The sequence below is a fragment of the Passer domesticus genome, chromosome 6 (genome assembly GCF_036417665.1).
Source record: "Passer domesticus isolate bPasDom1 chromosome 6, bPasDom1.hap1, whole genome shotgun sequence".
NCBI classification, from domain to species: Eukaryota; Metazoa; Chordata; class Aves; order Passeriformes; family Passeridae; genus Passer; species Passer domesticus.
The window spans coordinates 17374003-17393265 of NC_087479.1; the positions used below are offsets into that span (position 1 = coordinate 17374003).

A 19263-nucleotide genomic window follows, 5' to 3' on the forward strand; every position below is an offset into this window, starting at 1 on the left:
AAGTAGGTCTAAAAATTCCTTGAGCCACTCGGACCTACCCATCCTGCAGGTCCATGTGACGTGAGAGGATTTCAACACAGACAACTCTGAATAAGATGATTCATCTTGATGGAAAGTTTTTAGTCAAATGCAATCTCAGTATTCTCATTTGCCCTACTTATTGCACCTTGTCATTCCTCTACTAGGTGAGGTTTGAGTCCCTGTCCCAGCAGAGGTTCCCAAGCAGCACTACTTCCCATGGAGTTGTCTCATGCAGCAAGGGCTTTCTTACTTTTATAGAGTCTGCAGCACTGTGTTTACTAGTTTCTTCTAAAGTGTTATCATAAATAATTAAAGCTAAACTGTGCTTGTTAAATAAATGAGGAATGCACATGTTCAGATGCATTATCTATGTTTTAATTGCACTCATTTGTTGATGCTGTCCTTGGGTAAGGAGGCAGGAGACTTCTGCCTGTATAACGGGCTTGGGAGCTGCAGGGTCTGGGCTGAAGGACTGGACCCTCATTTGTTTGCCTAGGAATTTTTAAAATCAGCATAGTGGTGGACTTGATCCACTGCATGAGATGATATTTTTGGAGACAGGTGCCATCCATCTCTTATGGGCTTTAAAAATGTGGAGAATTTCCTGGGGTGAAATCTTTAGAGATGTGGTTTCTTACATCCAGGCTGCTGGTCAGGGTGTGCAGCACATCCTGGTGAATCCCAGGGTCCCTCATGTTTGCAACCAGGTGTGGTCATGCTGAGGACTCTGCAGTGGGCACTGCCCACGCCTGCCCCCCATGCCTGCCGAGGGCTGGGCTGCCCCCAGGGCTGCCCGAGGTGTTCCCTGTGCTGCTTCCTGCACCGGGGGCTCTGGTTGTTTTATTTCCTCCTGTGGTCTTCTCACGTGCTCTTAGTCCTGTGTGCGAGCCAGCAGCCCCAGTCTGCACACACTGAGCCCTGCAGGGTTCACTCATCCTGGGCTTGCAGCATCCCTCCCTTTCAGAAAGCCATCCAGCTTCATCTTAGAACTGCTTTAAAACTAATTGCTGCACAGAGTCTCACAGCTGTCCTGATTAGTGATTTGAAACTTCTGGACTTAGTAACTCCATCTTCATTAAGAAGATCTGTTTTTATAATAATTGTCTCTAAAGAGGGCCTGGGGGATTATTAAGAGATGGCATTCATTATCAGGAAAAATACCATGAAGAAATTTCATAGACAAATGTTGATGTTCTGGATGATGTAGATTTTCTTCCGCAAGGAAACAATTTTATCTGAAAAGCATAATTATCTTAATAATTATCTTGAAAACTAAATGGGATTTTGAGGCTTGGTCAGGGTTGTCTAGGTGGTTGACACCTGCAGTGCTGAGCAGCTGGGAAAGGTAAGGCTGGTTATTTGGGGAAAAAGCCTGAACACCAACCAACAGAAAAAAGAGTGTGGAGGAAGAGTAAGGAAGGGCTTTGGTAGAATCTGACATTTAGAAAGCAGGCTAAGTTGGGGAGGAATGAACTCAGGCTGCAGACACCAACTTTGGAACTTGAGGGCTAAATGGTAATAGAATATGGCAGGTGGAGAGCAAAGGATTTTTGATTTATTTATTTATTTTTCAAATTTATTTAACTAGGAGGTTACAGAAGGGCTGGTAGCTACACAATGTGCTGGACAGTGTGATGGATCAGTAACCAGCAAGAGGGCTTGCTGGGGGAGGTGAAGGGGCAGCAAGGCTGCCCTGGATTAGGAAGAAGGGATGGTTAGAGCAAGGTGATGAGCAAAAGGAGTGGGTTGCTTGCTGAATTTCTGAGGTTTTAACTACAGAAAGTAAAGTGAATATCAAAAGGATTTGGTGCATATCAGAAGCAAGAACAATACACTGATAAAAGGCAGCTGTAGGATCAGTCAGATGTCTGTATCTACGGTCACTAAGGAATGTAGTTGTCCTTAAGATACTTCCCCACAGCATCTCTACAGTGTTTTATTAAAAGACTTTTGTCTTTAGAGAGTGATAACAGAGCAAGAGGGAAAAAATTGATTTGCTCTTTTTTTCTGTACCTCAGCTTTGCCTTCTTGATGTTTATTTTGGTTATTGTGGCTTCTGAGGCATTTTTAATTAGTATTTCTTTCTTAAACAGAGTGGCTGTGAATGGCTCAGAATCTCATGTCCGAGGCTGCAGAAAATATTATCTTCCTGAAAAGGAATAGGAAAGTGAATTTTCTCTGAGGAGATATGCTTTTGAATGATTGTTTGTATCTGCATCTAGAAGAAAGGAAATTATTATTTCGTACAGCAGCTGAGAGATGGTCATGAGGAAAAGGAAGCCATTATTAATTAATCATCAATTATTATTTTAATATTTATGTAGCACTGTGTGACTGGTGCCCCACAGGGATGGCGGATCATCTCTCTGCCTGAGGAGCCTACATTCTAATTTTAGCCATGGTGATGGCTGCTCATGGCAGATGATGTGTTTTCATCATTCCCTGCTCTGCCTCAGCTTTTCAGTTGAATCCCATTTTAATTCACCATCCCCAATAGAGGGGAGCCTGCACTAAGCAGGAATGGCAAGATCAGAGTCTAAAAGAGTACAATCAATGCAGTAAACAGAGAGGCAGGATTAGAGGTCTGATCTCAGAGTTACATCTTGCAATCCTTACCCAGAATTGCAGTAATGTAAACAAAATTTTCCAAGAATAAAGAGTGCCGGATTTGGTGCCAGTTTGGAAAGACCTGCCCATTCTGGGCCGTCAGAGTGATGTCCAAGTAAAGTTTTGGGGTTTTTTTCAAAGTCCTTAAATTGACACACTTAATGGTGAGACCTGGCCTCCGTGGAATTGGTGGCAGCTGTATTGGGATGTTTCTCTTACTGGTGTTTTCCCTGACCTTACCTCTTGCTGAAGTCCCATTCCTATTTCTGTGTTTGAAGCAGGTGTTTCTGGATGCTGTGCCTGATGCTGCACTCCGCTGGCAGCAGTCAGTAGGGTAATAAACTCTGATAGATGTATTCTGAAATGCATCTAGATAAAACCCATATGTAGATAAACCCCATATATTTAGACCCTAAGAATTAGATATATCACAAAGGTTGTATCATGTAAGGTGGCAGTTCTGCAAAGTGTCAAATTGGGCTCTGTGGTTCAAAGAATACATTTATGTGGCAGCCACTTGAAGTGGAGTGGATTTGAAAAAGCAGCTGGAAATATGTAGTACTGAGAGAAACCAGCGTTTATGTAAAGTACCCATTGTCAAAGTGCAGTGTAGTGCCTAGAACAGAAAATGGGAGTCAAACAGTCTAGAGTTTATTTTTGGCTCAAGCATATCTTCCCTGAAGTCAAATTAATTGGAGCTAAATTCAGAAGTCTCTCCTTATATAGGATTTTTGATCCACTTTCAGAACTCTGTTAGAGATATGTGCTATTTTGTTTTTCTAGGGATGATCTAAAAGCATTGAAGGAAGTTGCTACATTTTGTATTAATGTATGCAAGATTTTTTCCATAAGCATGTGAGTTAGCATGAGATGTATGACTTCTCTGCTGGGAGGGATAAATGTGTGGAAATCTATAGCTATTGCCAGGTGTCAGTCTTAATCAGAAATCTGTTGGCTTCACTGAAATTTTGCATAGATATTTTCCCCTGTCAGGTGACCTACTTAAATAGAAGAATACTGTATAACAGTATTACAGATGTTTCCTGGCAGAGAGTCCCTGTTGTGCAGAGTAGAAGTCCAGGACAAAAAAAACCAAGTTTTCATTTACTGGTACATTTTCATTCATTTAAATTAAAAAAAAAAAAAAAGAATAAAGGAAATTTAAATATTTAGAATGTGAATTTTGCTTGTTAAAAAAGACTCTTTAAAGAACCAAACCAAAACAATCTGATGTCTCCAGGGGAATGCCTGCATAGTGCTCTGCCAAAGGTAGTGAACTCCAGGGGTTCTCTTGAAGAAGTTCAGCCTCCTGGACAGTGAGTTTATCTTTGGGATGTTGTTTACAGGATGTGTCATGGTTTGGCTGTCCCTACACTGTACTGAGCAGGGGGTAGCAGGTATATCCTTCGAGATTACCACACAAGAGGATGTTGTGGTTCCCTTTTGTTTCAACTTGTTTCAAGTCAAGACAGTTGCTCAAATGTACTCCCAAGAGTGAGGCAAGAGACAGTCTAAGCCTGTGGGCAGTGGATTCTGCAGAGACCTGATTTGACAGTGCTTTCATCCCTCTGGGCTGGCTCAGGCCTCGGTTGCACTGAGTGTGCTCTCTGCCTACGCAGAGCTGGGCATGTTCCCTTTGGGGACCAGCACCTCATAGAAGGAGGACCTAATCACCTAACCCAGTACTTGCAATGCACAGTCCTGAAATAACTCACAGAAAGAAGTCTGTAACAGAGTATGTTATTATCTTGTTCATCTGATTGGAAATAAAAAGCAGAGCTATCAGAGGAGAGGGAGACACCAGTTTGGTTGCCTGTGTTGCCATCTCCTGCTGGCAGCAGAGCAGGATGGGCACAGCACTCAGAGCAGCCACAGCTGGTTTGGCCATTCTGGTTAGTGTAATGGCTGAGGGCCAGATACACCCAGGACCGTGTTCATTTCTGTGCAGGACGGTGCCCCTCGGCAAGACAGGCATCTTGTAAGATGAACGTTCTGCTGTAACTGCCCTCCCTTCTCACAAGCATTGAGTCAGTGGGGGGAGAAGCAAACCTTCAGGCAGGGCTATAAGATGGCACTTGGAAAGTACCTGAAGGCTGAAGCAATAGTAACTTCACTGAAAGTCATTTAAAAGTCAGTGAGACTTGGACTTTTAAATCGTTCTAGTGCTTTTTGTACAAGTTACCATCAGTATTTGGAAATCTAATCTATTAGCTGTGCCTCCATTGCACCATCCATCTGAGGATCTCTAATCTAAGCTGTAAATATCTATAAATCTGTAATACCTTATGAATTCTCTATATTGACTTGAATTTTTGGATGTTCACAGTATGAGTGTATTGATTAAGGTAAATAGGAAAAATAACCCAGTCAGTAATAAAAGCTGATGGTAGATCAGCCCAGTTAGGTGGGTGACAGGCCAGGATGGAGATCCAGCAGGCAAAGGCCAACAAGTCAGCATGAGCAGCTTGTGTGGCCAGTCCATCTTTTCCTCCCTGGGACAAGGGAGAGTCCAAGGGAAACCTGCTGAGGGGAGAGCAGTGTCTCCTGATCCATGAATCAGCTGTAATCATGTTACCATCAGGTGACACAAGGTATATCTGTCTGCCTTTAACTCGCTGTTAAGCAAGGCTTTGGGATTTAATGGCACTGACAGAAGTCCAGCAGACCTCACAGTTTGTTAGGTAAATAGGGCTCATTCTCAGGGTCCTGCTTCTCAACTCAGGGCTGTCTTTCCCAGTAGGAGCAGCTGCAGGATTGTGCCCTGGGAAAGAGAGTGATGCCTCACACCCCAGGGAGGTACAGTCAGAGCAGCAGAGGTGTCACTCACCACTGCACACTTCTGGGGGAGAACAGCCATAGGTTATCCAGTTCAACAGCTGGTATGGACCTGTACCATTTATTAGTGATCTGCAGGGACAACCAGACTCCCTGACATGGATGTAGCATTAGGCCTAGCTGCAAGACCAGAATCAGTAGAATTTTTATCCTGAGTATCTTCTTTTCTGGTTCAAGCACCTTGGGATATTAACTCGGCTTGTTCTAACTCAGTCTTTTATCCTTGTGTTTTATAAAGCAAAAGAGCTTTATTTCTCTGTTAATTTCCAGTGTATTGCTGTCTTGTTTTAAATAAAGCTCCTGCTCTATTTTTGAATAACATAATGAATGAAAAATTACTTTATTCATCCTGGTGGCAGGACAGCAATTTGTTACACTGCCAGCTAGAGGACCTGGATCAGAAACAAATTTGGGTTCCCAGGCTCTATGCCAGAAGAGCTGAGACATATTTTTGAGGTGATGTACGTGGACTCTAGGGGGAGATTGTTGACTGAACTGAGCTGCTTTCACAAACATCCTGCCAGCTGAGCCTTGACACGCTGCTGGTCTTTGCCTCAAATGGGCAGGTCCCCTGCCCCGCACTGCACGCCGTGGCTGGGAGCTGCTCGCAGGAGCTGGAAGCACAGGTGAAGGATTGAGGATGCTTGCAGCGGAAATTAAGTTCATGCGTTCACACTTACTTATCACTTACTATTCCATTGATCCAAGCACAAGGATCATGTATAATGATGACTGTGGGTTGTTGGAGGGGGGGTTGTTGCCCTTTTCACGTGGGGCCAGAGCTGAAATTTGAGCAGAAGATGACGCAAGGCCATTGCTTCCCATGTGACCACCCCAGACTTGACCTAGTTCCACATCACCTTTTGAAAACACACTCTGTTGCTTCCCTGTAGCTCTTTCCACCATGCTCCGTGGCGCTTCCTTAATCTCCCAGACCATTTCCACCTTGGCCATGTTCCTGCTATCTTAGCAGATGCAAGGTGGAAGCTGAAGGCTTGGACTTCTAGTGGAGCAGCCCTGTGAAGTTTGGTAGCTCTGAAGCTGCAGCTTTTTTAAAGGACTGAACCTACATAAGGCCTGGTCTGTTACAGTTGTTGTTCATGTAAGGCAACATCTTCCAGCTGCTGTTCTCTTCATGGATAAAGATATTGTCAGCTGGAATGATCTGCTTCCGTATTTTGTATAGACATATTAAGTGCTTGGAAAAACTCCAGGTACTTCAAGTGAGTCTGTAAAGGGAAAAGCTACAGGCTGAGACTACAATGGAGAACATGTTGTTAGGACCATTTTATTGAAAAATAACTCCCTTTTCTTTTATCTGGATAGATAAAAGAATACTGATAATTATGACTCTATGATTAGATGGTCATGGATAGGTATGTTAATGTACTATTTTCTGATGTTTATATATACCTGTAGTTAGAGGGTGAAATGCACGTTATTAGTAGCACCGTTGGAGTAGTAGGAAGGTACTTCAAAATCAAGAGAAGTCTGCATAGACCTGAGTCATGTGTCCTAGATATACGACAATTACCATAATAGACAAGAAATAGGGTTTTCAAGCAAAGCTATGAGGTGACACGTTTAAAGCAAAGGAAGTTTTTCACACAGTCAATAGTTAAAGTGTGGAACTTCTTGCTACAGGCTGTTGTTGACGCTGAAGCTTACACGAACCTTTCTGAAAGTTGATAGGAAAAAAATATCTTTGGGTTTACAGACAGCAACATCTGATTGCTTCTTTAGCTTCAGCTTTTAAGCAGCAAGTCTCTGGAAGTACAGGAGAACGCTGCAGAGTATCACTGTGCATTTGCCCCTTCTTTAGGGGGCCTTCTTTAGATTTGTTCTTCTTTGGAGCTTGGCTGGAATATGGACGTGGGCAAGAGAAGCTTTGCTCTGACTGGCTTCTTCAACTCTTACAGTAAACGTTAAATGGAGTTATGTGACAGGGAGGTAAGGAAGAAATAAAGGTAGAGGGTTGGATGCTGATTAGCACTGGCATAAATCCAAGGATGCAATCAACTAGCTCACAGAACCACAGAGCACTGGGGTACCTGAGGACAGCTTCAGCCCATCTCCCTAAGGACTGTGCAGGCGCCAGCATCACACTTCCCGCTCAGTAAGGCAAGCACAGGCATAAATTTCCACCTGGCCAATTTCAAGATCTTATTCCATCTGCTCAGCCTGTGAGAGAATAAATGGCTGAAGGGGAACCCATTAACTTCAATAAGGACCGCCTTTGTGTACTTGATGACTAAAATTCTGCTCTTGAGCAGAGTGGAAGACACACTTGCCATGGTGTGTATTCGCACACACAAATAAGTGTATCACCAAGGGCCCAGCTGCAGACCCACACTTCACGTGTGAGTGCAGCCTGACTCTGGCTCCCTAAACCTGATGTGTGTGTATGGGAATTCTGAGTCAACCATGGCTGTGTACAAGAAGTGTGCAAGACCAGAGCTGTAGCAGAAGAACAGGTAGGAACTTACTCATGGCAGTGCTTGTTTCAACCCATTTGTTTTGCCTTCTCCATTTTTGTAGAGGTTGTGACAATGGACAGAAATGCGTAAAAGTAAGGGAGATGTGTGTACTCTCTGGCCTCATCTGGTCAGCACTTACAGATTTCTCACTTGGCAAAGTGACTACCCTGTCATCACTGAAGCATCTAAATCTTGGCTTTTTTTTCTATTGGGACCTGTGTGTGGTAATGGATGAGCAGAGAGGCAATTTCTTTCATAAGGAGATATTATGCAATTTAAAGGGGCCACAGTTTTTCCTGTTTGTTGAATCTATGAGTTTTTTGCTTTGTGAACATCTGAATTTTCTTTATGCAGGTAAGAAATACCTACAGTTTGTTGTAATGATATGACCGAAGCACAGAGTAGCTCAACATTCCCCACTGATTGAAATCCACTGGGATCCTGACAGCTGTGAGATTATGTTGTTTGGAGGGCCAAGAGGAAGGAGGGGTAGCAGGACCGGTTTTCCAGTAGAGGTAACAGCCACAGTGTGGCTTGGGATTGAGCTGCATTTGCCCTGGTGCCCAGCATCCTCCAGCTGGCCCCAAAGCGGTGTCGGCGTTACCCGGTGCTGGCTGTGTGCCCCGGCCATGGCGTGGCAGTCTTGCAGGAGTTTGCAGAGGCCGGTATCTCATGAACCCTCCCAGGTGACCTCTTAGGTCAAAGCCATCCAGGGCACTCTCAGCAATTGACTGGCATCGACCAGTCCAGAGATTTACTGACATTTGTAGCCAAGTTTAGACTTTGTTGCACGCAGTTAAAAGCCGTCCCGCCAGTTTGTTTGCTGATACTCCCCCAGATCTGGCATTCTTCTGATTATGTAGCCAACTGTAGTTTGTTATTATTCAGACCAAATCGTGCCTTGGGCAAAACTGACATCACTGCTGGGCCTCATTAGGGAAATGAGGAGCAGGGTGTGGGGAGCCGGCTGCAGGAAGTGCCCCTGTTTCCCACCACTGAACCGGGCGGTGAACGCCCCTCGCCAGGCAGGTTGGTGGGGTCTGTGGTTTCAGTGTAGCCCTTTGCCAACGCCCTTCAGTTACAGGAGGGGTAGGAATCTCTCTAGATGGAGAGCTTTTGTCCTGGTTTCAGCTGGGATGGAGTTAATTTCTTCCTAGCAGCTGGTAGAGGTCTATGTTTTGGATTTAATATGAATAATATTGATAACACACTGGTTTAGGTGTTGCAGTGCAGTGCTTATGCTAAGTCAAGGACTTTTCCGTTTCTTGTGCTCTGACAGTGAGCAGGTCCAGAAATAAACTGGAAGGGAGCACAGCCAGGACAGGTGACCCAAACTGGCCAAAGGGATATTCCATGCCATCGAACGTCATGCTCAGTGTGGGGGGAGATGGCTGCCAGGGGCTGATCACTGCAGGGGTGTGGGCTGGGCATCAGTCAGCAGGTGGTGAGCACTTGTATTGTGCATCACTTGTTCATCTATTATTATTACTGTTGTTGATATTAATATTATGATTACTATTATTATTATTACCTTTATTTCAGTCATTAACTTGTTCTTAACTCTTGAGCTTTACCTTTTTCCGTTTTTCCTTTCCATTCCACCTGGGGCTGGTGGACAAGTGGCTGTGTGGGACTTAGCTGCTGGCTGGGGTTAAAACACAAGAGCTTTTGAAAAGTTGGCATGCACGCTGTGTGATGTAGGCTGCTCCATTGCTGTCTTGTGTTTGCTTTTTTCTAGTCACCGTTTTAAAGAGCAGTACTAACAGGGCAGCATGGTTTCTGTGCATCTCTAGTAATTTCAGAATCATGGATTTAAATAAATGAAGACTAATCACATTGTTGTTGGTAGGTGTTAAAGTCTTTGTCTTCAAGTAGTACAGAATTTCTTAGTCTGCTTAGTAACATTGACAGTTTGGAAGAAAGACAGTGATTAGTGAAATCTGGAATAATTATTTCATTTTCAGACTTCTTTTGCTACCCATTTTTCTTTTCTTGTGTTTAAACATCACCTTGATGTTGCTTTATGTCTCCCTTACTTTACCTTACTTTATACCCTACTGGACTTTAGCTATGTAATTCCTGTCTTTCCCTTTTATCTAGTTGTTCCCGACCTTTGGAGCTGATTGTGTAACCAGAGGTGCAAGTAATGTTTTCCCACTGAAGATCAGACATGTCATGTAAGACATTGTCTTTAATGTCACTCTGTAGTTCACTCTGTCTTGCTAGTTCACCCTGCAACAAGTTACTAAAATTAACTTATAAATGGTGTGAGTAATTTATCTTATGAAGAAAAGTACTGTTTGAAGAGAATAAATGCCTGTTCCAACCACCACCACAGCAGCAAACTCCACCAATGGTGCTGCTAACATGCAACCATTATCTGCCTCTTATTTCACACCAAACAGAAGAAGAAAAGCATTCTTACAAATGACTGTTTCTAAACATATCAGAAGATTTTTTTGACTAGCACCTAAGAAATGAAACTGTGTTTTTTTAAGACTTCAGTTTTTATTTTGGCACCAATTATAGATGTTCACAGAACTATCAGTAAGTGCAGGCTCTGGAGATGGGCTGCTTCTCATTAAACATGCATGTGCTATTGTCTTCTTACTTCTTTAGACCTGGCTTTCATTTTGAGGTCAGACTTTAATTTCTGAAGAATGTAATTTAAAGTTATGTGTAGTGCTTTGTGATTACCTGGAACTACTAAAGAAAAAGACTTGGCAGTGGCAAAATAAATATGTAGGAGTTGTAGCTGCCTTAACTCTGCTAGAAGTAGTAAAAAAGAAGGTCTAAACATTTGAGTGATTTTAACAAGGGGGCAGAAGCCAGTGAAGTGTCTGTTGCATTGCAAAAAGTTTTACAGGCAGAAGCTGACAACACAGGAGGCTCCTGCTCTCTGTATTTAAAGTTTACTTTGCCATTTGTCTTCAGCGGGTTCAGTGTTGTAGTGAATAATTTATAGGCAGCATGAATGAGCTCATTAGTCACCTTTTCAGAGCTTAAGTGAGTTTTGTGGTTGTCATTTACATGGGTCTTCTGTTCGAAGGCACGACAAAAGGACGGCTCAGTGGCTGCCTGGTTTGTGCTGGCACAGCCCCACTGGCCTGTCTGCTGCTGAAACCCCAGCTCTGCTGCCCAGCAGTGCTCCAATAACCTGCAGGGCTTTTTCCAGGGATAGCTTATTTCTTTCTTCTTACATGTGGTATTTGGTCTGTTATTGTGTTGTTTTCATGTTGGGGATGTTTTTCATTGTGAAAAAGAATATTGAAGATTATGTGACAGGTGAATAAGTAAAACCCTCTACTTGCATACAAGCAATAAAAGGGACTTTTCTCTCCCAATATTCTCTTACAAATTTTGTTACAGTGTGTCTTGATTTTGGCTGTGATGGAGTTAATTTTCTGCCTAGTAGCTGATACAATGCTGTGGTTTGGATTTATTATGAGAATGGCATTGGTAACACGCTGCTGGTTTACTTGTTGCTGTGCAGTGCTCAGCCTAAGTCAAGGGCTTTTCAGTTTCCCATGCTCTTCCAGCCAGCAGGTGCACAAGAAGCTGGGAGAGAGCACAGCCAGGACAGCTGACTGCAACTGGCTGAAGGAATATTCCATATCAAAGAGTATCATGGCTAGTAGATAAACTGGGGGAGTTGGCTGGGGAGTGCAGGGGTACGGGCTGGGCATCGCTCAGCAGGTGGTGAGCAATTGTGTTGTGTATCATGTTTGTGTCCATCTTGGGATTATTTCTCTCTCTCTCCCTTTCTCATATCTTTTTTTCACTACTACTATTAATGTAATATTGTACTTTATTTTATTTATTAAGCTGCTCTTAACTCACAGGTTTTTCACCTTTTTGTGATTCTCCTTCCCATCCCACCAGGGGTAGGAGAAGTGAGTAAGCTGCATCCATAGTACTTAGTTGCTGGCTGAGATTAAACCACAACATAGCCATAACATTTTCTTGTCCTTGAAATGCTTATGGAAGTGCTAAACTGTGCTGGAACTAGCTGAACCTAAGAAAATGGATTAACTATCAATGTTTACAATACTGCAGATTTAAAGAGAAAAACATTCCCAAGATTATTTCATAGCGCTTCAGCAGCTGAGACCCACCCCATCCTTGTGACATCCCCATGAGAAACCTGTGGAATGTGAAATTTGCCTGCAAAAAGTCTGTGAGGTGCCAGATGCACCATACCTCCCAGATCACTGCAGCTGCTCACTGAAGTTACCTGTTGCCAGAAAGACTGGGCCAGTGCCAGAAGACCTGGCAGAAATTAATGTCCCAGTGAATAAGTCAGTCATTAGAACAATGCACTCTTGTCACCATAGAAAAGCCAAAAGCTTCTCGCAGGGAAACCCACCTCACAGGACATGAATGTAGCAGCCAGGGGGGTGGTTCTCTGGCCACAGAAATTGTTACTGGGATGTGGATACTTGAGCTGTGCTTTTTTTGCTATGCCAGGTTTTCTCCTTCCTCCCAAATCTTGCTTACCTGCTCTGCCTGATTGCTGCTCTCTGGTTCAGCCTTGGAGGCCACCCCACTTGTGGCTGTGGAGGGGAGCACAGAACAAGCAGAACATTTCTGCAGATGGTGCTGGCTCCTTTTAGTCCTTCCACTGCAGTTTTTCATTGCTTTCCATTCCTTGCTCCTTGGCACTTTCGGTAAGCTGGTCTGTAGCACTAAAAACACACCAAGGATAGCAGTCTGCTCGCTCATTTTATGGCACTTGGTGTGTTTCTGCACCCTCTCAGCTCTGTTTGCAGACACAACTGTAGGTCAGCCATGCTTGTGCTTCATTCCTGCACCACCTCATGCAGGCTCTCATAGTTGTCTCTGTGTTGTTGCAATATGGGAATCTGCGTTTCACAGGATTTCCTCCAGGACCAGTGTTCAAGAATCATACAGGAAAAGTAGAGCCAAGTAGTGAGCAGAGGAAAGAACTCTGGAATATCCTGTGCTACAAAAAGCTGGAAATCAAGCTGGGACTCACACAAGTCTAGTTGTGGCTAGGAAATGCACCTGGCACAAGGAAATGTTCAGAGGAGAATAATTGCCTTGTGGCTTACAGCAGTAGTGATGGTAAACTGTGTTTAGTGTCACTTGCCGAGAACTTCAGTCGATGAGATGTGAGCACAAACTTTACTACCTGTGAGGTCTTGTTGCAAACTTAATTTTGCATGCATAGATACACAAATAAAGGACAAATTAACAAAATAACTGATGAAGTGAACAGTTTGTATTCAGGAAAAGTGAGGCAGAATTTGAGAAGTTGACCTGAAATAATTTTGTCTTAGTTTTAGGAATTCCACTTGGCAATGCAGTCTGAGAATATTATTAAAAGAACATGGCTTTCCATTGTAGTTTTCCCCAAAACTTCTGATCTTTACTTGTCTGCAGTGTTGGCTGCTGCTTTTCCTCCACAATGCTTTTGAGAACAAAAATACAGTTGATTTCTGGTTCTGCTGATTACTTGTAAGTTTGACTTGAGCTGCCAAGTGGTGAATACTGATGTTGAGATAACACCCGGCCACATCTCATGGCATTGCACCTTTACAACACACAGCAGAGTTTGAGCACCAAACTCCAGAACATAGTTCCTTCATTTTTCAGCCTCTTTAAACACTGCACCTGTACTAGAAATACTGGCTTTTATTACAGTTAATCTACCAACTGAGTTACTTAGGTGAGTTCAGACCTTTATAGCAGAAGACTCCAGTAAAGATATGTCCCTGCAACATTTTGCTTTCCACTGACTAGGCTACTAAAATAAGCTGCACTTGCAGAAGCTTCCCTCTCCCAGTAGAAGCTAGGTTTGTGCTTGGGGTCCTTATATGCTGGGTAATTACACTGTGAAAGTGTCTCTTATATGGACCCATTTTAACAAATGTTTGTAGGACAAATGAGCACGCATGATGCTGTCCTCCCACCACACTCATGCACAGAAACACAATTGCTGGTAGCTTCTCAGCTGCATATAATTTTAGCACTAAGTATACTCATTTTCCTAGAAACTGCAAGCAAGTGCTACTACAATAACATCATAAACGTGCATACATTAATTTATAAAGGAGCTATTTAATAAAAAATGTGGATTTTATTGGGATAAATTAATTTTATTTTAGCCTGTGAAACAGAAATACCATAGCTAGTTTGGTTTGCTCAGACTTCTGACAAAGCTTTGTATTGGTGCTCCTTTTCTTACAGATTCAGTTTTGTTTCTGTTGGGTTTTGCCTGCTGGGGAGAATGAGAACTTGAAGACTTATTAATTGCAAGGTTGGGAAAATGCATTTTAAACCTGATTCCATTTCTTGAGTGAATGAGCAAAATATAGATCTTACCAGTTGGTAAGCTGGAGTAAGCTGGGCCTTCCCTGCATGTGCAGCTTGTAGCTTAGTGCTTGTTGTAGGTGAAGAAATGAGAAGGCATGCTTGCAAAAGCCATGGGATGGGCAGGCAGGGTACAACTGCACTCAGAGCAGCTGTGAAGCCAGAGTTGCTCTCTTTCAGGGCAGCAGGGCACTGTTTGTCAGCCCGTTAGGTGTGTTACCTCTGTACAGAGGGCTGTTCTGGTACTGTGCCAGGAATTCAGACACGGCTGTTTCTCTGCCCCAAAAGCAGGCATAGTGCAGAAAACAAAACCAAGCTGGTCTGCTGTGGTTAAAAATAAAGAAGTGTTGATACTGCAGGAGAAGAATGCTGAGAACAGGAGTTGTGAAAGCGGAAATGAATAAACACTGTATTCACTATTTAGTTTTTATAAGTTCCTGAAGGTGTCCAATGTGCTTGTGCTCTGTACAAGATTAAATCCATTGCCTCAGAGAAAACAGAAGATTAGAAATATCAAGACTGAAGGGGACTCAGCAGTCATTCTGCATGGGGGAAGAACTTGACACAAAATGAGATGGTCAGTGTACAGGTGCCAGGCCTGAGCTGTGTCCCACACTGAGGGTCTGATAGCAAGAGTCAGCAGCCCTATTCGCATCACTCTTTGAAAAGTACATCAGGACCCTTAAGAATTAGGAGGGTTTTTTTGTACAGCTGTGTAATTCTAAATCCTAATGAGCAAGCTTTGCCGGCAAACTTGCAGCAGACTTCAGGGAATAAATCTGAGTCTGATGTAGAGAGAATAAACATTGACAAGGACACCAGTCAATAAAGACATGGTAATTGGAGACCAAGTGAGGAAGAGGGGCTTAAAGGTGAGGATAAATAGTGCAGGACTGTTGAAGTGTGGCAGGTGAGGCCAGAAGGCAGAAAGTAGAAGTATTTAATAAAGTTATGTGATGTGGTGTTCTGCTTTTGGCTGAGACAGTGATGCTGTATTTTTGGATTCAGTATGAGAAATAAGTTGATATCACACTGATGTTTCACTTGTTGCTGTGCAGTGCTTGCCCTAAGCCGAGGACTTTTCAGTTTCCTGTGCTCTGACAGTGAGCAGTGCACAAGAAGCCAGGAGGGAGCATGGCCAGGACAGGGGACCTGAACTAGCCAAAGGAATTTTCCATACCATAGAGCATCATGGCCAGTATATAAACTGTGGGCAAATTGACCAGGAGGGGCCTGTTGCTTCTTAGTAACAGGGCATCTGTCAGCAGGTGGTGAGCAAATGTATTGTGCATTATTTGTTCCTCTTGGGTGTTATTCCTCTTTCTGTCTCTTACTATTATTATCATAATCTTTTTTAATTATGAAACTATTCCTATCTTAACCCATGAGTTATGGTTTTTTTTTGTTTTTTTAAATTCTAATTCCTCTCCTCACTGTGTGTGTTTGGCAGGGGGAGCGAGCGACTGTGTGGTATTTAGTTGCTATCTGGGGTTAAACCATGACACATGGTCATAATACTAGCAAAGAAAGATGTTCCCAGCAGACGGAGATTGAGGGGGGAAGATGAGCCCATGACCCTTGCTGTGCTTGTGTGCTCAATGGCTTGTGGGAAATTTTCAGGGATTCCAATCTAGAGGAGGATAAGAGATAAAGGAGTATAGAGAGATGGCTGGAAATCCTCATTAAATAAGATACTGCAACATCTGCAGTTGGTATTCTGAAATCTGAGTGGAAAGATTAGACTGTTGTATATTAGCCCACAAGGGTAAAGTGCAGCTCTGCACTATTGGAACTTCTAATCAGCCTTCAGTACGGCAAGTACTTTGGTCTTGATGTACAAACAGTTTCATCTGTCAGTGCTGCAAATCTTATGCTAAATGAATTAGTATTATTGCTGTCTCAGAAATGGGGAAATCAACACCCTAATAAATTTGGGGGCTTGCCTGAGATTACAGGGAGTATTTAGTTACTTGATGGCCATACATTAGTTGTTCTGCCTCTGCTGTAGTCTCTAACCCAGTGGTTAATGGTCTTTCACTGGAGCTGCATGAGAGTGTGTGCTCCTTTCTTAAATTAGTTGTATTAGGTATTCCAGCAAAGAGTCAGAATTTGGGGAACAGTCTTCTCAAGAGGCGAGATAGTAGTGTTTACATCATTGCTGGTGTGTTAGTGCTCTGCAAGTCACCAGCTCTGCTTGCTGTTGAGCTCAGGGGTAAGTGGGAGCCAGCAAGAGGCTGCCCCGCTCTGCTGCCTCTCATGGGACACCTCAGTGGGGAGCGGTGGGCAGCCTGTGCCCCAGCCTGTGCCCCAGCCTGTGCCCCAGCCTGTGCCCCTGCCGGGCAGCCCGTGCCCCTGCTCTCCTAACCTTCCCTGCCACCTGCTGCTGGCCCCTGTGCTTGATCATGCCGGCTTTTCTGTCTACACAGCAAATGTCTCACAGTGGCCCTTCAATGCAATCTCTGTTGTGCACTCTGGGGAAATTCCTACCTACCATGGAAAAACCAGAAAACTCTGATCATATTCCACCCATATTCATGGGGAATTTGGCCACCAATTCTGAACAGAACTGAGCTGAACAGGATGCATACATAATGTATTCAGGGTATAATTTTCTTTGCATACTACCCTGCATCTCATGAGGCTTCCCCCTTCTCACTTCAGAAATACTTCTCATTAGCTGAATTCTTCTTGGTAGTCTTTCAAGACACTTGACTTTTACAAGTGATAATAAATGCAATAAATCTCCTTGCTTGCCAATAGAGAGGCATGTTGATTCACTCAGAAAAATGTCTGAAGCATTTGGAGTAAATTCAGGTGGGTGGAGTTATGACTTGATAATTTAGTTTGGGTTTGAAACCAAACGGCCGTGAGAGAAGAACTGCATAAACGAATGGTCTTGCTGCCTGTTGGATGTTGGGGCTGGTGGAGTCACAGGGCAGGATTGCCAGTGGGTAATGATGATACTCTGCTGCCTGATAGGTATTCTTCCCATTCTGCAATTCAGCTGCTGGTGTGTCTTCTTGAAAATATGCAAGAATGTGACATAGCAGTTCACTGGGTAGGGGAGGGAAAGCTATGGGCAAAAGAAGTCTTAGCTAGTTATGACAGGAATTTCTAGTTCCAGAGAATCAATGAAATGCATCTTATCCCTGCACTTTGAGAATGAGGTGCTTGCTACTCTTATCTAAAACTGGGAATTTCATGAGTGTTAAAGAGATTAAAGGAGGTTACCCATCCATTGGGAAATAATGCAGAATTCCCTAAAGGTCTTGAGGCAGCTGTTCTAACTTTTCTAAATAAAACAGCTAAAGTGTTTTCCTTCCTAGCTTAGTGACAATTTCTATGTCCGGGGAGGACTTCACTAAGAAGGACACCTGTATTTCTGACTTAAGTGATAATGATTATACATTTCTGCAGCAGGCATTTTCTGTAGTGAAAGGAGAATTTATTTTATAGTATGCTAGATCTGCAAGCGTTGTTTACCCAGAGTGGAAGATGTTTGATTTTTGTGGACCGGCTATGAAACAGTTCCATGTACTTGTTTTGTGGGTAGACAGCCATACTTTAATTTTGTGCTGCAAATCACTGAAGCTACTTGAGATCTGGCATGTAATGTATAGGAGACTGTACGTTCAGCTAGTGCTGTCTAGACTGGGCAACTTCTTTATTTTTAAATCAAGTTAGTTCCCTTCAATTAATTCAACTGATGGCAAGGGGTTTTTACTCACGTTAATGCTACTTATGTCAGGGTATGATAGCAGAGAAGAAAATGCACCATATTTCCTAATTGAGTCAAGCCTTGTTTTAGAGCAGATTTCCTTCAGGAAATATCCCCCCCTTTCCGTCGGCAGTTCCTGCAGATTTCTGCAGCACGGTTCTTTGCTGTGCACCGCACACCGCGGCAGCGGCCGCAGTTTCCCGACGCCCGGAGCCAGCAGCGGAGCCGCCGGGCGGGACCGCGCGCCCGTGGCTGCCCGCACGCGCCGCGGGGCCCGGCTGCGCTCACGCCGCGGGGCAGGTGCCTGCCTCCGCTGCAGGACCGTGTGCGCCGCCGGGCCGGCAGGCTCGCCCGTTTTCACAGGAATCACCTGCCCACCGGCAGGGTGCTGAAAGATGCCTCCCCCGCTCTCTTGCGGGAGAGGTAGAAGCAGGGCTCCGCTATGCGAAGCCGTGGGCTGCCGGGGCTCGTCGGTGCCCTCGGTGTACGCCGCGGTTCAGCCGGGGTCGGTCTGGCCGGGCGGGGGGAAAGGGGACTCGCACAAGTGGGAGCGCCGCGGCTGCCGGTTCCCTGCGCACCGGGACTTCCCGAGCGCCTCCCGCCCGCCCTCGGACACCCGCCCGCCCCCGGCCAGCGCCGCCGGCCCGGCACGGCCCGGACGCCGGGCGGGGGCCGGGGTGGGCGAGCGGCCTGCGGGGGCACGGCCGGGTCCCCGCCGCCGGCCGGCAGGAACCGCCGCCCTCCCCCACCGCCGGCGGCCCTCCCTTCCGCGGCTTCTCCCGTCGCGGCTGGCCCAGCCCACGTTTTCCCTCTCTCCCCTCCCTCCGTGGTCATGTGTCGCCTTTTTTGTTTGCAGTGGAAACAATTTCTCGCTCTCGGGCTCGCACCGAGGCGGACCGCTGCCCGTCGGGAGCGCGGGGCGGGCGCGGGGCAGCCGGGCCCCATGCAGGCGGCGGAGCCCCGTGCGCCGGGACCCCCGCGGCACCCCCGGGGCTCGGGCTGAGGCGGGGGCGCGCCATGCCCGGCTCCGTCAGATGAAACTTTGTGCCACTGCCATGAAGGGACCGCGGTGAAACCGCCGCCCCCCGCCAGGTAAGTTGCTGTTGTCGTTGCTGCTGTTGGCGGGGGTTGCGCAGGGCGGAGCGGGCCGGCCGCGGGCAGCGGCGCGGTGCAGTCCCGCCCGGCTCGGCCCGGCCCCGCACCACAACTTGCTCGGGAGTTGGTGCGCGGCCCGGCGTGCGCGCCGCCGTGACCCCGCCGAGCCCGGCCGTG

At 45.2% G+C, this 19263-nt stretch overlaps 1 protein-coding gene across 12 annotated transcripts in view; it reads left to right on the forward strand.

Moving 5' to 3' along the window:
* The window catches only part of FOXN3 (forkhead box N3), a 208132-nt gene that overhangs the window by 53479 nt on the left and 135390 nt on the right, over positions 1-19263 (forward strand). For 9 of the 12 annotated variants that reach the window (XM_064423616.1, XM_064423624.1, XM_064423622.1 and 6 more), the window contains exon 1: positions 18861-19083. The exons of the other annotated variants lie outside the window; for them this stretch is intronic. The gene's annotated coding sequence lies outside the window, so the exon portion shown is untranslated. Of the gene's footprint in view, positions 1-18860; positions 19084-19263 lie in introns of those variants that run through there. 12 annotated transcript variants of the gene reach the window in all.